Source organism: Salmo salar, chromosome 12 (genome assembly GCF_965601325.2).
Source record: "Salmo salar chromosome 12, fSalSal1, whole genome shotgun sequence".
Classification (NCBI taxonomy): Eukaryota; Metazoa; Chordata; class Actinopteri; order Salmoniformes; family Salmonidae; genus Salmo; species Salmo salar.
This window is the reverse complement of record NC_138302.1, coordinates 81,206,037-81,226,124: the sequence shown is the minus strand read 5'-3', so window position 1 is coordinate 81,226,124 and position 20,088 is coordinate 81,206,037. Positions and strand designations below refer to the sequence as shown.

The 20,088-nt window shown below is 41.2% G+C and overlaps 1 protein-coding gene across 2 annotated transcripts in view; it reads right to left on the bottom strand.

The window, feature by feature from the left end:
- Window positions 1–11,698: 11,698 nt before the first annotated feature.
- LOC106565835 (chemokine-like protein TAFA-1) overlaps window positions 11,699–20,088 on the bottom strand; it is a 248,193-nt gene continuing 239,803 nt past the window's right edge. The window contains exon 6 of one of the 2 annotated variants that reach the window (XM_045691776.2): window positions 11,699–14,221. The gene's annotated coding sequence lies outside the window, so the exon portion shown is untranslated. Of the gene's footprint in view, window positions 14,222–19,262; window positions 20,043–20,088 lie in introns of those variants that run through there. The other variant, XM_014133405.3, reaches the window with a different exon arrangement.

The window sequence follows — 20,088 nt, the reverse complement described above, 5'->3', positions numbered from 1 at the left end:
AGTCAAGAATCATATACACTGAATGTACCAAACATTAGGAACACCTTCCTAATATTGAGTTGCACCTGGATTCACCTGTTCAATCTATGTCATGGAAAGAGCAGGTGTTCTTAATGTTTTTCCATACTCAGTGTATATCCCCTAGCTGTACCTACCTGCATGTAGGTTGCGTTGAGTCTGCAGTATATCTTTCGATTCTGGACCTTTCCTCAAATGTCTGATTGGATAACAGAGAATGTGTGTGTAAATGTAATAAACATAACCTATACGGGAAATCCACATTGTGCTTCAGTAAGCATAATAAAACCAGTGTTTACACAGCCATCCTTTCAGCCAGTCAACCTGTTTTATTGTGTATCAGTACAGTGCATTGTCCCTTGATGTTGCATGAGAAATAGAAGCCATTGTGTTGATGGCTCAGGCATCAGCATCTCACATTCAATGGGTATCTCCTTGATACAAAGACACCATTTAATTTGGGATGATAGCCTGGGAAAAAACAAGGTGAGGAAGGTAATACAAAATACAAATAATCTGGACAGTCATGCTAGGGATCTGTCATGGGGATACATCTACAGTAAATAGATTTTTTGCACCATACCATGTTAACAATCTGTTGTATCTGCCACAGTGGCTATCTTCTTCCTGCTCTATAGAGACTGTTGTTTTGCCCTTTTGTATCCTTGTCGTTATGTCATGGTGATTTGCAAGGCAGGCAGCTGGATGATACTTGACAGCACATTATAGTAATTCATAGCAAAATGATGAGAACTATATAGTTCCTTTTTACGAAACATGTCACGTTTATTTGAATTCTGAAAAGTGAGAAGAGTGTCAGTAGTAGAAGGAGGAGAAAGTACAGGTACATCAAAGCTGGGACCGAAAGACTGATAAACAGCCACCACAAGATGGCCTCCCCCCAGTACCCTGCCCTCTTCCCAGTGCCCTAGCCTGCCCCTCAGTCAATGTCACTAGCTGGCTGCCACCAGATACTCTACCCTGCACCTTAGGGACTGCTGCCCTATAGTCATTGAACAGTGGTTAATTTAATAATAACTATTTATATATCTACTGCTGTACTACATTTTTTATGATTAAAAAAGTTGTGAGTATTGTGTGCTTGTTGACATTTACTGCATTGATTGATAGGAACTATGAACATAAGCATTTTGCTGCACCTGCCATAGCACCTGCTAAACTGTGTAAGCAACCAATACAATTTGATTTTGATTTGATTTAGTCCTGATATTTCACCTAAGTATTCTGAATCCAACAGCATGTCTGCCCTTCCAGGGTGCTACAGTCCCCTCCTGCCCAGACTTATTTCCATCACCACTCCCAGCATGCCCTTGTGATGCTCATTTACATACTACCCAAATCCAAACAGCCTATTGGCTGAGGATATAATTGGGATTGTGCATAATTGCATTTATCCTCTCATAATTACCCGATGAAGGGCAATAGTAGGTAAGTATGGCCCTTCTTTGGACACTCTGTTAACTGGGTGTCTTTTCATAAAAAGTGTTTCCAATACAAGCCATTTGCTTTTTCACTCCAGCAACGAGAAGACATAAAACAAAGTCCTGATTATTGTTACTGATATTTACTAACTGAGAGCATGCTTGCTGTGTTAGACACTCAGACCAATAATAATGTACTGTGCCTTTGGAAAGTATTCTGACCCCTTGACTTTTTTACATTTTATGTTACAGCCTTATTCTAAAATGAATTAAATACAAAAAATCCTTAGCAATCTGCACACAATACCCCACAATGAGATCAAGGAGATCCAAAATGGCGTAGCAGTCAGACGTTTTTGTCTTTGTCCTGTCGTGTCCCTTGTATATATTTTTTTATTTTATTTTCCACCTTTATTTAACCAGGTAGGTAAGTTGAGAACAAGTTCTCATTTACAATTGCGACCTGGCCAAGATAAAGCAAGCAGTTTGACACATACAACAACACAGAGTTACATATGGAGTAAAACAAACACACAGTCAATAATATAGTAGAAAAATAAGCCTATATACAAAGTGAGCAAATGAGGTGAGATAAGGGAGATATAGGCAAAAAAGGCCATGGTGGCAAAGTAAATACAATACAGCAAGTACAACACTGGAATGGTAGATTTGCAGTGGAAGATAGTGCAAAGTAGAAATATAAATAATGGGGTGCAAAGGAGCAAAATAAATAAATAAATACAGTAGGGGAAGCGGTAGTTGTTTGGGCTAAATTATAGATGGGCTATGTACAGGTGCAGTAATCTGTGAGCTGCTCTGACAGCTGGTGCTTAAAGCTAGTGAGGGAGATAAGTGTTTCCAGTTTTAAAGATTTTTGTAGTTCGTTCCAGTCATTGGCAGCAGAGAACTCGAAGGAGAGGCGGCCGAAGGAGGAATTGGCTTTGAGGGTGACCAGAGAGAGCGCGTGCTACAGGTGGGTGTTGCTATGGTGACCAGCGAGCTGAGATAAGGGGGAACTTTACCTAGCAGGGTCTTGTAGATGACCTGGAGCCTGTGGGTTTGGCGACAAGTATAAAGCGAGGGCCAGCCAACGAGAGCGTACAGGTCGCAGTGGTGGGTAGTATATGGGGCTTTGGTGACAAAACGGATGGCAATGTGATAGACTGCATCCAATTTATTGAGTAGGGTATTGGAGGCTATTTTGTAAATGACATCGCCAAAGTCGAGGATCGGTAGGATGGTCAGTTTTACAAGGGTATGTTTGGCAGCATGAGTGAAAGATGCTTTATTGCGAAATAGGAAGCCAATTCTAGATTTAACTTTGGATTGGAGATGTTTGATGTGAGTCTGGAAGGAGAGTTTACAGTCTAACCAGACACCTAGGTATTTGTAGTTGTCCACATATTCTAAGTCAGAACCATCCAGAGTAGTGATGCTGGACGGGCGAGCAGGTGCAGGCAGCAATCCTTTGAAGAGCATGCATTTAGTTTTACTTGTATTTAAGAGCAGTTGGAAGCCACGGAAGGAGAGTTGTATGGCATTGAAGCTCTTCTGGAGGGTAGTTAACAGAGTGTCCAAAGAAGGGCCAGAAGTATACAGAATGGTGTCGTCTGCGTAGAGGTTGATCAGATACTCACCAGCAGCAAGAGCGACATCATTGATGTATACAGAGAAAATAGTCGGCCCAAGAATTGAACCCTGTGGCACCCCCACAGAGACTGCCAGAGGCCCGGACAACAGGCCCTTCGATTTGACACACTGAACTCTATCACAGAAGTAGTTGGTGAACCAGGTGAGGCAATCATTTGAGAAACTAAGGTGAGGCAATAATTTGAGTCTGCCGATGAGGATGTGGTGATTGACAGAGTCGAAAGCCTTGGCAGGGTCAATGAATACGGCAAGCACAGTATTGTTTCTTATCAATGGCGGTTAAGATATTGTTTAGGACCTTGAGCGTGGCTGAGGTGCACCCATGACCAGCTCTGAAACCATATTGCATAGGGGAGAAGGTACGGTGCTTTATTAGGTACATTTGCTTTATCTTGGCCAGCTCGCAGTTGTAAATGAGAACTTGTTCTCAACTAGCCTACCTGGTTAAATAAAGGTGAAAAAAAATATTAAATTAAAAATCAATAATTGGAATAAGCAATAAATTCATCAATTCATCAAGTGCAGCATCTGGATGCTTCTCATTAATCACATCAGACCAACAAATATTTTTAACATCATCCACATAAGAGTCACAGCAAAATATTTTGTATAATCTCTTATACACAATTTTAGGCCCAGCTGTAGAAAATGTGGCTTTCCTGGATATAGCCACTATATTGTGATCACTGCATCCAATAGGTACGGATACAGCTTTAAAACAAAGTTCTACAGCATTAGTAAAAATGTGATCGATACATGTGGATGATCTTGTTCCTGTAGTGTTCGTAAACACTCTGGTAGGTTGATTAATAACCTGTACCAGATTACAGGCACTGGTTACAGTAAGAAGCTTCCTCTTGAGCGGAGAGCTTGATGAAAACCAGTCAATATTCAGGTCCCCAAGAAAATAGACCTCTCTGCTTACATCACATACACTAACAATCATTTCACTCATATTATTTAGATACTGACTGTTAGCACTTGGTGGCCTATAGCAACACCCCAAAAGAAAAGGATTTAGATGTGCCAAGTGAACCTGCAACCACAACACTTCAATAATACTTGACATAAGATCTTCTCTAGGCATTACAGGGATATGGCTCTGGATATATACAGCAACACCTCCCGATTAAGCATTTCTGTGTCTTCTATATATGTTATATCCCTGTATTGCTACTGATGTATCATCAAATGAATTATCTAAGTGAGCCTCAGAAATGGCTAATCCATTCAGCAGTCCATGAATCAATTGGTGTGTGTGTGTGTGTGTTTGCGCGCGTGTGTGCGTGCACTGCGGGGTTGAAGCTACGAACCCATAGGCTTGGTTCTCTCATCCCTTCCAGGCTTCTGGGTGGGAGGGTGGACAATGAGCCTATCGTAGCGGATGTAAGCAATGTCCCCACGGGCTCTGGCAGCTTTCATGGCTCGGATCAGTTCTTTCCTCTTCTGGAACACAGCTTCAGGATAGAGGAAGTTAAACGTTCCTCTCAAGTTCTTGGCTCTTTCCAGAACAGCTACCTTGTTCTTGAACCTCAGGAACTTGACCACCATTGGCCATCTATTTTGTGAAACGCACCAGTCCCTCCTGCAGCAAAGCACCCCCACAACATGATGCTGCCACCCCCGTACTTCACGGTTGGGATGGTGTTCTTCGGCTTGCAAGCCTCCCCCTTTTTCCTCCAAACATAACGATGGTCATTATGGCCAAACAGTTACATTTGTTTCATCAGACCAGAGGACATTTCTCGAAAAAGTATGATTTTTGTCCCCATGTGCAGTTGCAAAACGTAGTCTGACTTTTTATGGCGGTTTTGGAGCAGTGGCTTCTTCCTTGCTGAGCGACCTTTCAGGTTATGTTGATATAGGACTCGTTTTACTGTGGATATAGATTCTTTTGTACCTGTTTCCTCCAGCATCTTCACAAGGTCCTTTGCTGTTGTTCTGGGATTGATTTGCACTTTTCACACCAAATTACGTTCATCTCTAGGTGACAGAACGCGTCTTCTTCCTGAGCGGTATGACGGCTGCATGGTCCCATGGTGTTTATACTTGCGTACTATTGTTTGTACAGATGAACATGGTACTTTCAGGCGTTTGGAAATTGCTCCCAAGCATGAACCAAACTTGTGGAAGTCTACAATTTTTTCTTCTGAGGTCTTGGCTGATTTCTTTTGATTTTCCCACCCATGATGTGAAACAAAGAGGCACTGAGTTTGAAGGTAGGCCTTGAAATGCATCAACAGGTACACCTCCAATTGACTCAAATGATGTCAATTAGCCTATCAGAAGCTTCTAAAGTCATGACATAATTTTCTGGAATTTTCCAAGCTGTTTAAAGGCACAGTCAACTTAGTGTATGCAAACTTCTGACACACTGGAATTGTGATACAGTGAAATATAAGGTCCCACAGTTGACAGTGCATGTCAGAGCAAAAACCAAGCCATGAGGTTCAAGGAATTGTTCGTAGAGCTCCGAGACAGGATTGTGTCGAGGCACAGATCTGGGGAAGGGTACCAAACAATTTTTGCAGCATTGAAGATCCCCAAGAACACGGTGGCCACCATCATTCTTAAATATAAGAAGTTTGGATCCACCAAGACGCTTCCTAGAGCTGGCCGCCCGGCCAAAATGAGCAAACGGGGGAGAAGGGCCTTGGTCAGGGAGGTGACGAAGAACCATATGGTCACTCTGACAGAGCTTCAGAGTTCTTCTGTGGAGATGGGAGATGCTTCCAGAAGGACAACCATCTCTGCAGCGCTCCACCAATTAGGCCTTTATGGTAGAGTGGCCAGACAGAATCCCCTCCTCAGTAAAAGGCACATGACAGCCCACTTGAAGTTTGCCAAAAGGCACCTAACGGACTCTCAGACCATGAGAAACAAGATTCTCTGGTCTGATGAAACCAAGACTGACCTCTCTGGCCTGAATGCTAAGCATCACGTCTAGAGGAACCCTGGCACCATCCCTACGGTGAAGCATGGTGGTGGCATCATCATGCTGTGGGGTGTTTTTCAGCGGCAGGGACTGGGAGACAAGTTCGAGGCAAAGAGGAACGGAGAAAAGTACAGAGAGCTCCTTAATGAAAACCTGCTCCAGAGTGCTCAGGACCTCAGACTGGGGCGAAGGTTCAACTTGCAATAGGACAAAGACCCTAAGTACACAGCCAAGACAACGCAGGCGTGGCTTCAGGACAAGTCTCTGAATTTCCTTGAGTGGCCCAGCCAAAGCCCGGACTTGAACCCGATGGAATATCTCTGCAGAGACCAGAAAATGGTTGTGCAGCAACGCTCCCCATCCAACCTGACAGAGCTTGAAAGGATCTGCAGGGAATAATGGGAAACTCCCCAAATACAGGTGTTCCAAGCTTGTAGCGGCATACCCAAGACTCGAGGCTGTAATTGCTGCCTTAAGGTACTTCAACAAAGTACTGAGTAAAGGGTCTGAATACTTATGTAAATGTGATATCTGTTTGATTAATTTTAGCAAATTTGCAAATATTAAGAATAAGGCTGTAACCTAACAAAATGTGGGAAAATAAAGTGGTCTGAAGAGTTTCTAAAGAATTCTGAGAAGTTCATTATACAGAGTGAGCCGTAGGGGTTAATGATGGCCTGGTGGGTAGGGCTGCCGTCTTAGCGGTCCTCAACCAATCATGCTATTTTGTTATTTTTTTCGTGTTGTTCGTAACTTGTTTTGTACATAATGTTGCTGCTACCGTCTCCTATGACCGAAAAGAGCTTCCAAACATCAGAACTGGGATTGTTCACTACAAACTGGATGAAGAGTTTTTCTTCAATGAGTCGACTGCGAGGGATATACTGTTGACACCCGACCAGGCTCTGATCCCAGTGATTCGCTGGAGAAGGAAACGTAGATTTCGAGGCAAAAAATCAGGGTGCCTTGTGAGGATCAGGCGACGAGTGGCTAATCTGCCCTTGGCCTCCGTTCTGCTAGCTAATGTTCAATCGCTAGAAAATAAATGGGATGAACTGAAAGCATGAGCCGCAGGTCTTCCCTGTGGCTCAGTTGGTAGAGCATGGTGTGTGCAACGCCAGGGTTGTGGGTTCGATTCCCACGGGGGGCCAGTACAAAATTGTTTTTTAAGAAATATATATATATTTTTTAAATGCATGAAATGTATGCATTCACTACTGTAAGTCGCTCTGGATAAGAGCGTCTGCTAAATGACTAAAATGTCAAAAATATGTATATCCTACCAACGGGACATTAAAAACTGTAATACTTTATGCATCACCAAGTCGTGGATGAACGACGACATTAAGAACATGTTGGCGGGTTATACACTCTATCGGCAAGACAGAACAGTAGCCTCTGGTAAGACACACGGGGCGGGGGCCTATGCATTTATGTAAACAACAGTTGGTGCACGATATCTAAGGAAGTCTCAAAGTTTTGCTCGCCTGAGGTGGAGTATCTAATGATAAGCTGCAGACCTCACTATTTACCCAGAGAGTTTTCATCAGTTTTTTTCATAGCTGTCTATATACCACAACAGAGCGAGGTTGGAACTAAAACCTCACTAAATGAGCTGTATTCCGCCATAAGCAAACAGGAAAACGTTCATCCAGAGGCCGCGTTCCTTGTGGCTGGCGACTTTAATGCAGGGAAACTTAAATCAGTTTTACTGAATTTCTATTAACATGTTAAATGTGCAACCAGAGGGAAAAAAATTCTAGACCACCTTTACTCCACACACAGAGACGTGTACAAAGCTCTCCCTTGCCATGGATTACAGGTAACATTCGCACTGAGCTAAAGGGTAGAGCTGCCGCTTTCAAGGAGCGGGACTCTAACCCGGAAGCTTATAAGAAATCCTGCTATGCCCTCCAACAAACCATCAAACAGGCAAAGCGTCAATACAACAACAACTCAGCACCCTCAAAACTCCTGGACAAAAGGAACACCTATGTGAGAATGCTATTCATTGACAACAACTCGGTGCCTTCAAAACTCATCACTAAGCTAAGGACCCTGGGACTAAACGGCTACCTCTGCAACTGGATCCTTGATTTCCTGACGGGCCGCCCACAGGTGGTAAGAGTAGTTAACAACACATCCGCCACGCTGTTCCTCAACACGGGGGCCCCTCAGGGGTGCGTGCTCAATCCCCTCCTTTACTCCCTGTTCACTCATGACTGCACGGCCAGGCACAACTCCAACACCATCATTAAGCTTACTGATGACACAACAGTGGTAGGCCTGATCACCGACAACGATGACACAGCCCATAGGGAGGAGGTCAGAGACCTGACCATGTGGTGCAAGGACAACAACCTCTCCCTCAACGTGATCAAGACAAAGGAGTTGATTGTGGACTACAGGAAAAAGAGGACCGAGCACGCCCCCATTCTCATCGACGGGGCTGTAGTGGAGCAGGTTGAGAGCTTCAAGTTCCTTGGCGTCCACATCAACAACAAACTAACATGGTCGAAGCACACCAAGACAGTCGTGAAGAGGGCACGACAAAACCTATTCCCCTCAGGAGACTGAAAAGATTTGGCATGGGTCCTCAGATCCTCAAAATATTTTACAGCTGCACCATCGAGAGCATCCTAATGGGTTGCATCACTGTCTGGTATGGCAACTGCTCTGCCTCCGACCGCAAGGCACTACAGAGGGTACTGCGTACAGCCCATACCTCACCGAGGCCAAGCTTCCTGCCATCCAGGACCTCTATACCAGGCAGTGTCAGAGGAAAATCATCAAAGACTCCAGCCACCCTAGTCATAGACTCTTTTCTCTGCTACCGCACGGCAAGCGGTACCAGAGCGCCAAGTCTAGGTCCAAGAGTCTTCTAAATAGCTTCTACCCCCAAGCCATAAGACTCCTGAATAGCTAATCAATTGGCTACCCAGACTATTTGCACACACCCCCATACGCTGCTACTACTCTCTGTTATTATCAATGCATTGCCACTTTAACAACCCTACCTGCATGTACTTAATTATCTCAATTACCTCGAATAACCGGTGCCCCCGCACATTGACACATTGACTCTGTACCGGTACCCGCTGTATATATCCCCCTATTGTTACTTACTGCTGCTCTTCAATTATTTGTTATTCTTATCTCTTACTTTTATTTTGGGGGTATTTTCTTAAAACGGCATTGTTGGTTAAGGGCTTGTAAGTAAGGTCTACACCTGTTGTATTCAGCACGTGACAAATAAAATCTGATTTGATTTTAATCTATATAAGGGATAATTACATTTTACAGCAAAATATCAACACACATACTACCAATCATAGACTAATGTAACTACATTTCCATCTTCACAATTATTCAAAAGTTTTTGTTTATACATCAAGTTGATTGCAATTTCCTGTTGGAGTGAATAAAGACTTTAGCTCTCTGTTCTACGCTACAGTAGTTTAGTCATGTCAGTTGTGCTGACACTCCTGCTATAATAATAATGGCCCATTTCACATTTGCTGCTCTTTGATAAAGAACTCAAAATCTACTATACTGTGGCCGCTTCATTTCTCCGATGTCATTTCCTCAACAAATGGATCTGGGCTAATAACTAGGCATCAAAGTTGGACGTGTCAGCCACTGAACAGCTATCATTAAGAAGAAGTTTGAGGTTATTAATTATGTTTGGGGGCCTTTAGATGTCTGTGTCCGGAAGAGATCAGTGGAAAGCTGACATTTGGGATGAGTCACGGTGCCTATTACTGTGGTTATACAGTACATTAAGGACTACCTTACAGGCTTTGAAGACACTGAACTCAAGACTACCTTCCACAGAGTGAACTCATGAATCATTGAACTCATGAGTTACTGTCTGATAGAAAGTGGATTTACCAGATATAGCCAACCATAGTAGTTGTTGTTGTACCTGTAGAAAGTGAATGGAAGTTGTGTTGGAAGACTTAAATCCATCCCATTGAACACTTGATTAACCAGTGCAGTGTTCGATCATCTCTGTGCTGAGAGATTGATGTGCTGGTGATTTGATGTGTGGGTCACATTTTATTTGGATAGTCCGGATTTTCCATCTGTCATACTATCAACAAACAGTTGATAAGCAACTGCTTGTTAAGGTTACAGTTAGGGTTAGGGTAAGGTTTAGAGTAAGAGTTAGGGTAAAGGTTAAGTTTAGGGTTAGGAGACGGGTTAAGGTTAGGGTTAGAGCTAATGTTAGTAGATAGTTGAGATGTTACTGATAGTCTATAGAGCACCTACAAATGGAAATAGTGTTACCGATGTGTCTCCTGTGAAATAGTAATAATAATGCGAAGAGGGAGAGAACCGAGGTCTGTTATCTATGCAGGGTGTGTTCTGCTCTACCTAAAATGGAGCAGGACTCTCCACAGCATGACTCCATCATCTCTGCACAGGAGTGGAGTGAATAAAAGAGAGGAAAGAACGAACGGTATCTCTACTTCTCTTCCAGCACATCCCAGAGTACCCTTTAAACACAATTTACTTTAGAACCAGCATAAACACGGAGAGAAAAAAAAAACATTGATTTGTCCATCCTCATACATTTAAGGATAATCTTCACAGTGCCATATCTTTTTTCATAAAATTCATAAACTGGATTCTCCCGCTCCTCTCTCTACAAACACACTGCTATACACACGCTCAGTCCTGTTGTTCTGTACAGACACAGTGAGACTACAGGACGCTCCGAATCCTATTAGATATGAAACAAACAAAGAGGGGAATGGGAACGGCTCATTGAGGAAGAAAACACACATTCCCTCTCTCTCTCTCTGGATCTCTCTCGGTATACAAATGTAGGATCTTAATGTTGGGAATTTTACTGCACATCAGGAAATGTAAACTTGTAATGTATTCAAGGTTTATAAAGGGTTCTAATGTTTGTAATTTTCACTTCAAAATATCAGACTTGATTTGCCCTAATGCAAATTATATCAACCCCAACAAAATGTTTTCATTAATTATAATCCACATAATTCAAATTTCCTGGTTCTGCAGGATTATTTTCCTGCTGTAGCAAACTGGTTCAAATGAAGATCCTACATCTGTATCCGACTGTGTGATTCTGACAATACCGCAGGGAGATTGATGTGTCTGTCAGTTTAATACCTTCTGTGACTGTTCAGTGAAGAACCAAATGGCACAAAAAAGATGCATTTCTAAATGACTAATATACACAAGTGTGTTTGTAGGGCGATCAGACAGCTCTGCATCAACAGATATAGCTGGTGGAGCGGGGAGGGTTTGATATAAAAAATCACCAGGTATTTTCCCTGGAAAGATATTGGAAATCTTTATTCTAATTGCATACATTTATTGAATGTGCTATTTGGATAAATTCTCTTTGGCACCAAGGGTGTTTTGTAAATTAACAATCAGAGATGAATTTGTGTGTGCGTGTGTGAGCATGTCTGTTTGTATGCATATTTCCACCAGTCATGACTGGTGTTGTTGACGTGTTGTTCACTCAGACGAATGGTAGAGTACATATCTGTTCATAATATAGATGGAACTTAAAGGAACTTATGAATGTATGCACCACATATTAAGAAACAAAATCTACATTAAAACAGTAAACCTAGGAAAATGAGACAGGCAATTCAGTATAGAAAATTGTTTTAATTCTGATAAGGCTGTATGTATATATAATCGGGGTACTGCATGTCTGTCGAATGTGGCTAATACTTTCTCAATGTCTTTTTCAATATCTCCATTGGAAAGGCTTTCAGTAGCTAGGTTTCCCTTAACTTGTCCAGTGAATTTTTGTCGACATTTAGAAGGTTCGCATAGAAGTACTGTAGATGCGACAGTTGCATGCCACAGTGCGTTTCCAGTGTACTGCCATGTCTGTACTGCCATGTCTGTACTGCCATGTCGGGGAAAAAACAGCTGGACGTAATGATGTTACGGCAGGTAGCCCGCAAAAGCCAGCATGGATAGAATGCAAGAATTGACTAATATTTGCCATATTCTAATAATTCTCGTGCCTACTTATTGCCACAGTCCGTGCCATTGTAGTCATGTAGGCCTAGTAGAGACCTGAAACAATTTGATGGTGAAACTTCAAATTGCAATGTAAAGCAATTCAGGCATTCTTGAAAGTCAAGACAATCTTTGTCTTGCAAAAAAACATCATTTTTCTAGTTGAATAAATGGATTTTGCAAGCAGTTGGCATTTACAATTAAATGTGGAGTGAAGTTTTATAGTTACACGATAACATCACATGCCCCGCGTACCTTCAAAATTATTCAGCAATCATATTTTATTCAAAAAACACAGTTTCCATCATCATTTGTTGCAGTAAAGAAACTGTCGAACTGATAAAAAATGTATTTGATCTTTAGAAAATGTCTCCTACATCTGCCATTACAAATGTTGCAATGATTTTTTGGGAGACATTGCTTTTGTCAGATAAACCTGGGTCAATAGAAACCTGCCTACTGTGTCAGTGTGGAATCTACACGCAACAACCCTGCTGGTCATCTATGAACATTTGAACATCTTGGCCATGTGCTGTTATAATCTCCGCCTGGCACAACCAGAAGAGGACTGGCCACCCCTCATAGCCTGGTTCCTCTCTAGGTTTCTTCCTAGTCACCATGCTTCTTTTAATTTTTTTTATTTAACCTTTATTTAACTAGGCATGTCAGTTTTGAACAAATTCTTATTTACAATGACGGCCTAGGAACAGTGGGTTAATTGCCTTGTTCAGGGGCAGAACAACAAATTTTTACCTTGTCAGCTTGGGGATTTTATCTAGCAACGTTTTGATTACTGGCCCAACTTTCTAACCACTAGGCTACCTGGCTCACCTTATACATCTGCATTGCTTGCTGTTTTAGGCTGGGTTTCTGTATAGCACTTTGTGACATCGGCTGATGTAAAAAGGGCTTTATAAATACATTTGATTGATTGACAGCCAAGTCCACACTCATTCTCCATAGCAGACACAGGAAATGAAATAAGAACAGGCGTTAACTCTCAGATACTGGGCCCAGTTGCACTGTTATTTCTAATTTAGCACAGAAAAGAGGACGTGGGTCGCTATTGATTATAGTTTGTTTTGTTAGACAGTTCTGTATAGTGTTTGTATCATCTTTACAGAAGCTAAAGAGATTCCTATCTTCCAAGTACATTGCTGAATGGTGAAAAAGACCAATACCTTCTCATGATGATCCTGTAAGGCTATTCCAGAGATTCTCAATACAAGCAAACACTGCAAACAGTCCTATACACAGAGAGGAGATTCAACCACTACCTTTGACTAGGAATTCACTGTACTTCATAATCAGGGACAGAACTGAAGAATCCCACAAAAGGATCTCTGTGCAGAATATTTTGTTTACTGTATAAGGGAGCCCACATACTCTTTTTATATGTACTGATTTATATATGTATATATACACAAAGCATCTTACGTACAAAGAAAAAGCTCCAATGAATTACATAGAGCATGCCAACAAAGAAGACTTCTGACTGACATGTCAATCATGGACAGTGACTGTGGGCCCCCGGGTTGACCCCTGTGACCTCTCAGTGTCTGTTTACTCAGCGCTCGTTGTTGTTCCTGCGGCATTGCGTTGCGTAGGCAGAGTGAACAGCAGTCAGGGTCACTGCCCAGGCTCCACACAGTCACAGGAAAGCTGGCATGCTGAGTTGTCGCTTCTAAGATGGATGCCGTTGACAAGGATGATGAAATAGGTAAAAGCAATCCCCACATAATGTCCCTCCAATGTGCCACTGATCCTGTAGGATCCCCTGCTCGGTGGCACTGACTCTCAGTGAGGATCATCCAGTTTACCTTTGGGGAGGCGTTAGTGTTTTCAAATAACATTTTTACAACATCTAAATAACCCCGGCTAAGCTGTTTTCGTTTTGAAGGGGAGAAAAAAAGAGCATGTGTGGCGGTTGTTGTCGTGGAGTCTCCCGACGTGAGGCTCATTGATCAAAAAGGGGATTAGTCTGGTCTAAAATCCTTGGCACCACGCTAGCAAAGCTGTTTTATTTCAGAGGATATCCTTTTTGCGGTCACAGGTAATCCAGTCAGTCGCCGTCGATGTATAATGGTTTTAGTCCATTTGGAGGGAGGGGATCCTGGCTGGGAGCCTGCGAGGGAACTCTTTGTTAGGTCCTAGGATGAATCTGAAACACACAGGGAAGAGGAGAAGAGAAACACATACACTTAGATAGAACACAGGCATACAAACGTGTGAGGATTACACCCAGATTAATTTCTCCATTCCATATGTCTTTTGAACTGAGAGGCTTTGTACAGCCTGTCTCTCTCACCTCACCTCTCCTCTGCTGTTATCGCAACACAATCTCACTCAGTTCATGCAAATATGTACAAAAAGTGTTTCATCACATTTCGTGCATTTTTGTGTGGTTTAATTCATGTGAGGCTACAAAAAAATGTGTGCGACTTAACTCGTAGGAAAAGACACATTTTTGTGCGACTTCATTCATAGGAAAAAATGTAATTGTGTCCCACATCTATTTATTCTTACGTAGCCTTATTTTATTTTTTACTAGTCCCAATGTTGTTTTCTATGCTTGTTTTCACTTAATACTTTGGGATACTGGTGCTATGTCAGATTTTATGAGGGTTGCCAGATTGGAATAAAAAATCTGTATTTGTCAGTTTTTTTTTGTATCAACGAAGGTATTTGATTGGGGTATGGGGATGCATTTTCATGATGGGAAAGTAATTCATAAATAAATGTGGGAAACAAAAAAAAATCAGTTTGGTTTCAATTCCCCTGGTGCAACTGCATGGTATTTGCAACTATAAAGAGTCTGGACTATGATCAATTAGTTCATATCAATGCAGTTAATACAGGTTCATGTAAAATAGTTAATTATGTTGGCTTACACTTATGGCACTTCCAAGGCTGTTTCATTATAATTTTTATGGTCATGTCAATCATGTTATATACTTAGGCTATTGTAACAAGGCATATGCCAGCATTGTTGGCTTACTGCCTCTGCCCAGAGGCCTACTAGGATTTCAAGACAACGGCTGTTGGAGCTCACTTTGCCACGTATGAACGCTGGTTAGAGTCCCTGTTGCAGCTTTCAATTTCTTTGGCTACATTGGTGGCAGTGTTGGGATCACATCCAGCTCACGTCTAGTTATGTGATCTAGTGGTGGGAAGCATTCTGTTTTTCCACATTGTGTTGGGTGTAATTACATTGGTATATCTAGTGAACAATGGATAAGCAGCAATGGGCATGATGGATAGAAGTAGTCACTACAGGTGTGATCAAGCCTTACATCAATGTTGCCTGAGGCTGAATGGAAAGTGCTATGCTCTGACCAGTTATTCAGAAGAAAATCCTCTGTGACTGTTTATTTAAAATAAGTTAATTTACCAGTGTGGACCCAAAACAAACACATTCTACACATTTACAAACGACCTGTTTAAAGTGTTATTACAACCATGGTGTTCTGTTGTCACTGAAGCTTAAATATAAAATAACCTGACAATGATATACATCACGTGGGTAGGCAAATTATATGTGTTAAGCAAAAACACACAACTATTATTTTTTTAGGATGCAAACCAGTAATATTAATAATTTCTGATCTAATGAGATGGATGTAGGATTTTCTATGGCCTAGAATCAAGGCCTTTCCCAGTCATAAAGGACGAAGCTAGGCCCCTCTTGGTTCTCACTGGCGAAGACTAAACTCAAGTTAGGGGTTATGTCAGACTCTCCTACATAACTTATACCCCAGAGGTTGTAAATAAACCCTTTTTAAGGTGATATAACTTGTATCATTATTATAGGGCTGTGAAACCCATAGCCGAATGGCTTCAGACTGAACATTTCTCACAGGAAATTGCAGTTGACATTGAACATACCCTAACAATAAGCTATTTAATTAATTTCAGACTCTCCTATGCCACTATTCCTAACATCGTATACCACATAGGTTGTAAATAAACCCTTTTTAAGGTGATATAACTTGTATCATTATTATGTGAAACCCATGGCCGAATGGCTTCAGAATGAGCATTTCTCACCATTTATTTAGGGAGAGCAATTTCCATTTTATAACAGGTAGTGTCCATTTATTTACAGTAGTGTGTTGATTAATTATTGCTTTCTTCAGTGGAAATACAGAATATGTATAAAAATGCCAAATATACCAAAAGCTAAATCAAGCAGACATTTATGACTATTTAACCATGTTAATCATTACTGAAAGATGCAAACTACAAACATTGAACAAGTTTAAAGATAATGAATACATTATCTTATATACTATATACAAATATTTTATTATAAATAATTCATACAAAAGTCAAGAGTTGGCTATAACATGAGTACAAACAGAGTGTGTGTATAAGGGTTTCTGTGCGTGTGTGTGTGTGTGTGTGTATTATGGTGTGTATTATAATTTACCATTATAAAAATGTATCCCCATTCCCTGATCAATACCACCATTTTTTTTTTCACCAACCTGGCAACCCGAATAAAATTCTAGCCTTGTACAAAATGCATTTTGAAAGAAATGATGTAATGTACACAAAAAAGTGAAGCCTTGTATTAAATGCATTATGAAGAAAATTGTGTAATGTTGGCTCCATGAAATGTGAAATTAAGAAAATCGTGTAGGCCTACTATTGCCTAGATGGAAAAAGGTCCTTTCTGACTACAAGTGAACCAGTATCTCAAAGTATTAAGTGAAAATAAGCATAGAAAACAGTATTGGCATTAATAAAAAATAAAAAAAATGTAAGGCTACTATTATATTATAATTATTTTGGTGACAACCTGGTTGATTAACAATATTGGGTTGTTAACGCCTTTTGTTATATCTATATATATATATAATATATATAAATAAATGTGGCAGTGTAGGACACCATTGCCCATCATGCATTGCTCTAATAACTTCATTGGAGCAAAAGGTTGTTTCCGAAGTTTCCCCAAATAAATGTGTTTTCCTGTGAATGAAGTCACACAAAAATGTCTGTATTTTTTAAGCCAAACAAAAATGCACAAAATCTGCTGAAATACTTTTTGTACACATTTGCACAAATTGAGTGTAAGATTGTGTTGGTTATTGCTAAAAAACAGACATTTTGTGAAAGTAAACAACATTGACACTGAGGTACATTCTCATCCATAGGATAGCAGAGTTTCAGTGCAAAAAAACCTTGGTGTGTTTCCATTGTGTGTATGTCTGCTCTGGGTAACATCACTGTGGTATATTTTGGCCTGTTATTTCACACTGCTTTGCCCACGATCAATGTCCTGGAACAGCCTGTGCTTCCTCTAACAGAACCAGCCAATCACCTCTCAGGATTTCAGTCTGTCTGTCTGAGCCCAGTGAAAAGACTTTGGTTGTGCTAAAAGGGATATAAGCCTGACCGTCTTTCTTTTGATTTTAGTTCAACAACTCTTATTTAGTGTCAGTAGTGAATCTGGCTGGATTTCAATGGCACATTGTGCAGGCCTCAGACAGCTATTGAAGACTTGGCTTTTCAGTCCCAAGGCTGAACAAGGTTCTCAATACATTCATGAAAAAGACTACACACACTTTACTTACTGCATGCCTTTTGTATTTTCTTGGTTATACCCACACCATGCTTTCTAAGGTTGACAGTGTGCCTCAATATATCATCTAAAAGTTAACGTCTCCTAAAAAATGTGATATTATATTTGGTATTTCCTCAAATGTTAATTTACAGAACAACATTCACAGCAATCTATCTCATTAAAACTGTGACGCTCTCTGGTGTTTTCCTAAATCCTGTGTAAGAACCAGAAATGAAGACAGAGAATAGGGTACCCTGCATATTGTGGGGCTAGTTAAAAACCCAAACCCAGTGGCTCTGGTTTCTCCCTCATACTGCTCACAATAACATTTCCATTCACCGGTCTCTGCTAGTGACAGCCAGCTGTGTGTGTGATTGAGACAAGGCACAGGACCCTGGGGGACCCCTTGGGCCCCTGGGCACAGCTCATACTGACAGGTCTGTGTGGTAATTTGGAGATAGAGGGAGTGGATGGTGAAATGATGTGGAGGTTGATAACTTTTCTCTCTCACAGGTCAGACTGCTCATGTTGTACTGTAAGTGGTCCTGTGCTCATCTACTATCTGTTAACCCTACTCTCCTACTCAAAGAACTTTCTTGCCATAGTTTGTATGGTTCACTAACATGGTATGATATTGTGATGACATCCAACATTTTCAAGATTAATGCCACCTTTTTTCAAAGTTTGGAGTGATGTAGTTTTCACAACCATAAAGGCCATAGAGGAAAGCCTGACTTACTGTACCATGACGACTCAATCATGTCCATTCAAAGGTAGTTTCACTCTCTTTTCTCTTTACCACTCTCAGAAAAAAGGATGCTATCTAGAACCTTAAAAAGGCTTCTTTGGCTGTCTCAGTAGAACACTTTGAAGAACCCTTTTTGGTTGCAAGTAGAATTAACGCTTTTGGCTTCTACAGAAGGTTCTACCTGGAACCAAAAAGAGCTCTACCTGGAACAAAAAAGGGTTCTCCTATGGGGACAGCCGAGGAACCCATTAAAGTGTAGAACGTACCATGTGTTCTCTCCCTCTTCCTTCTGTACAGAACTAGCCCCTCTTGTCAGAAAGCTAATCGTTAAGGCCTAGCTGGTCCAGCATTTGCATCTGTATCATCTCTATCAACCAACGAATGGCAAAATGCCGCCGTGTTCCAGCAGAAAGTGACCTCTAAAATAACCAGAGCAGAAGCAGGTTGCCATTACGTCTGCTTCTCCCACAGAGAGACAGAAGAGAGACAGACTGAATCCCACAGAGGTTTGTTACACTCAACACAGGGAACTATATGCAAATGCTGTCATTTCAGCTGTCCTCTGTTCTGTCCCCTTCTGTGGAAATGAGCAGAGCAGCAGCAGGTAGGGATGGATTGGAGAAGGATTTTCAAACTATTGCTTTTTTTCTGTTAGAAACTAAGCCCTCTGCATTCTAATTTACTAGCCACATTAAAATGCAATTTACTCAGACCTCAGTAAGTAAAAAGAGCCAAGGACAATTGCCTTAGCGAAAATAATTTAGACATTCTCCCTCCTTCTGTTTTTCGTTAAGTGCTGAACACTTCTACTCCATTTGCAGAGCAACTTCTTTGAAAAGCAATGAAACACCCCGACTGAACAGAAAACTCCAGACAACAACAACATATATCAAGATCAATTTAATGTGACATTGACAATGGGTATAGAACAAAAGAGTAGAAGAAAGTAGTACCGTTCACTTTACATGAACCATGTGGATGGATAGATCATGTAAAGTGTTACCAAACAAATATGGGAAGTGGAAAACATGAGTGCTTGATGATGATCATTTCTTGAGTGGAGTGTTTTCGATTGATTGTTTTATGATTTCCCTTATTCAACACATTTGATGGTGATGCATCTGCTGGCAGGTAACTTTGCTCTGATCAAGCCTCCCAGATGGGATATATCCTGCTGTTGTTTGTGACTGGCTCGAAAAGGTTCCTTCTGTACTTCTAATAGACAACATGTGGCTCTTGAAACAGCAAAGTAAATACTGAATCTGAATACTGAGGCAACAGCTAGGAAACTCCCAAAGTCCTGGGCTAATAGACTTATAACAATATCATAATCTAAGGCCATCTGGTCTAGTAGGTATTCTTGATAATATTGAAGGCTTCAAATAACTAGATCATTTTAACAAAAGGGGCAGGTAGGCAGAATGATGAGATTTATCATTTCACTTTCTTTTGCTCTCTCCCTTTTACTTGTAATTGTCAACAACATAATTGTATGGTGGGAGCAGAAATGGATTGATCTATTTAGCCAGTGGAGCGGGTAATGTGGCTCTATGCTGGGCTTGTGTTTGGTGGGGTCCCTCCCCACTTCCCTTCACTGTGACTTCCTCAAACAAAAGGCCTGCCTTGTCTGCTGCTGATACAGAACAGGCAAGCAGGGCTCCCTCTCTGAAAGACAGAAAGAAAAAAGACAAAAACAAGGGTATCAGACACT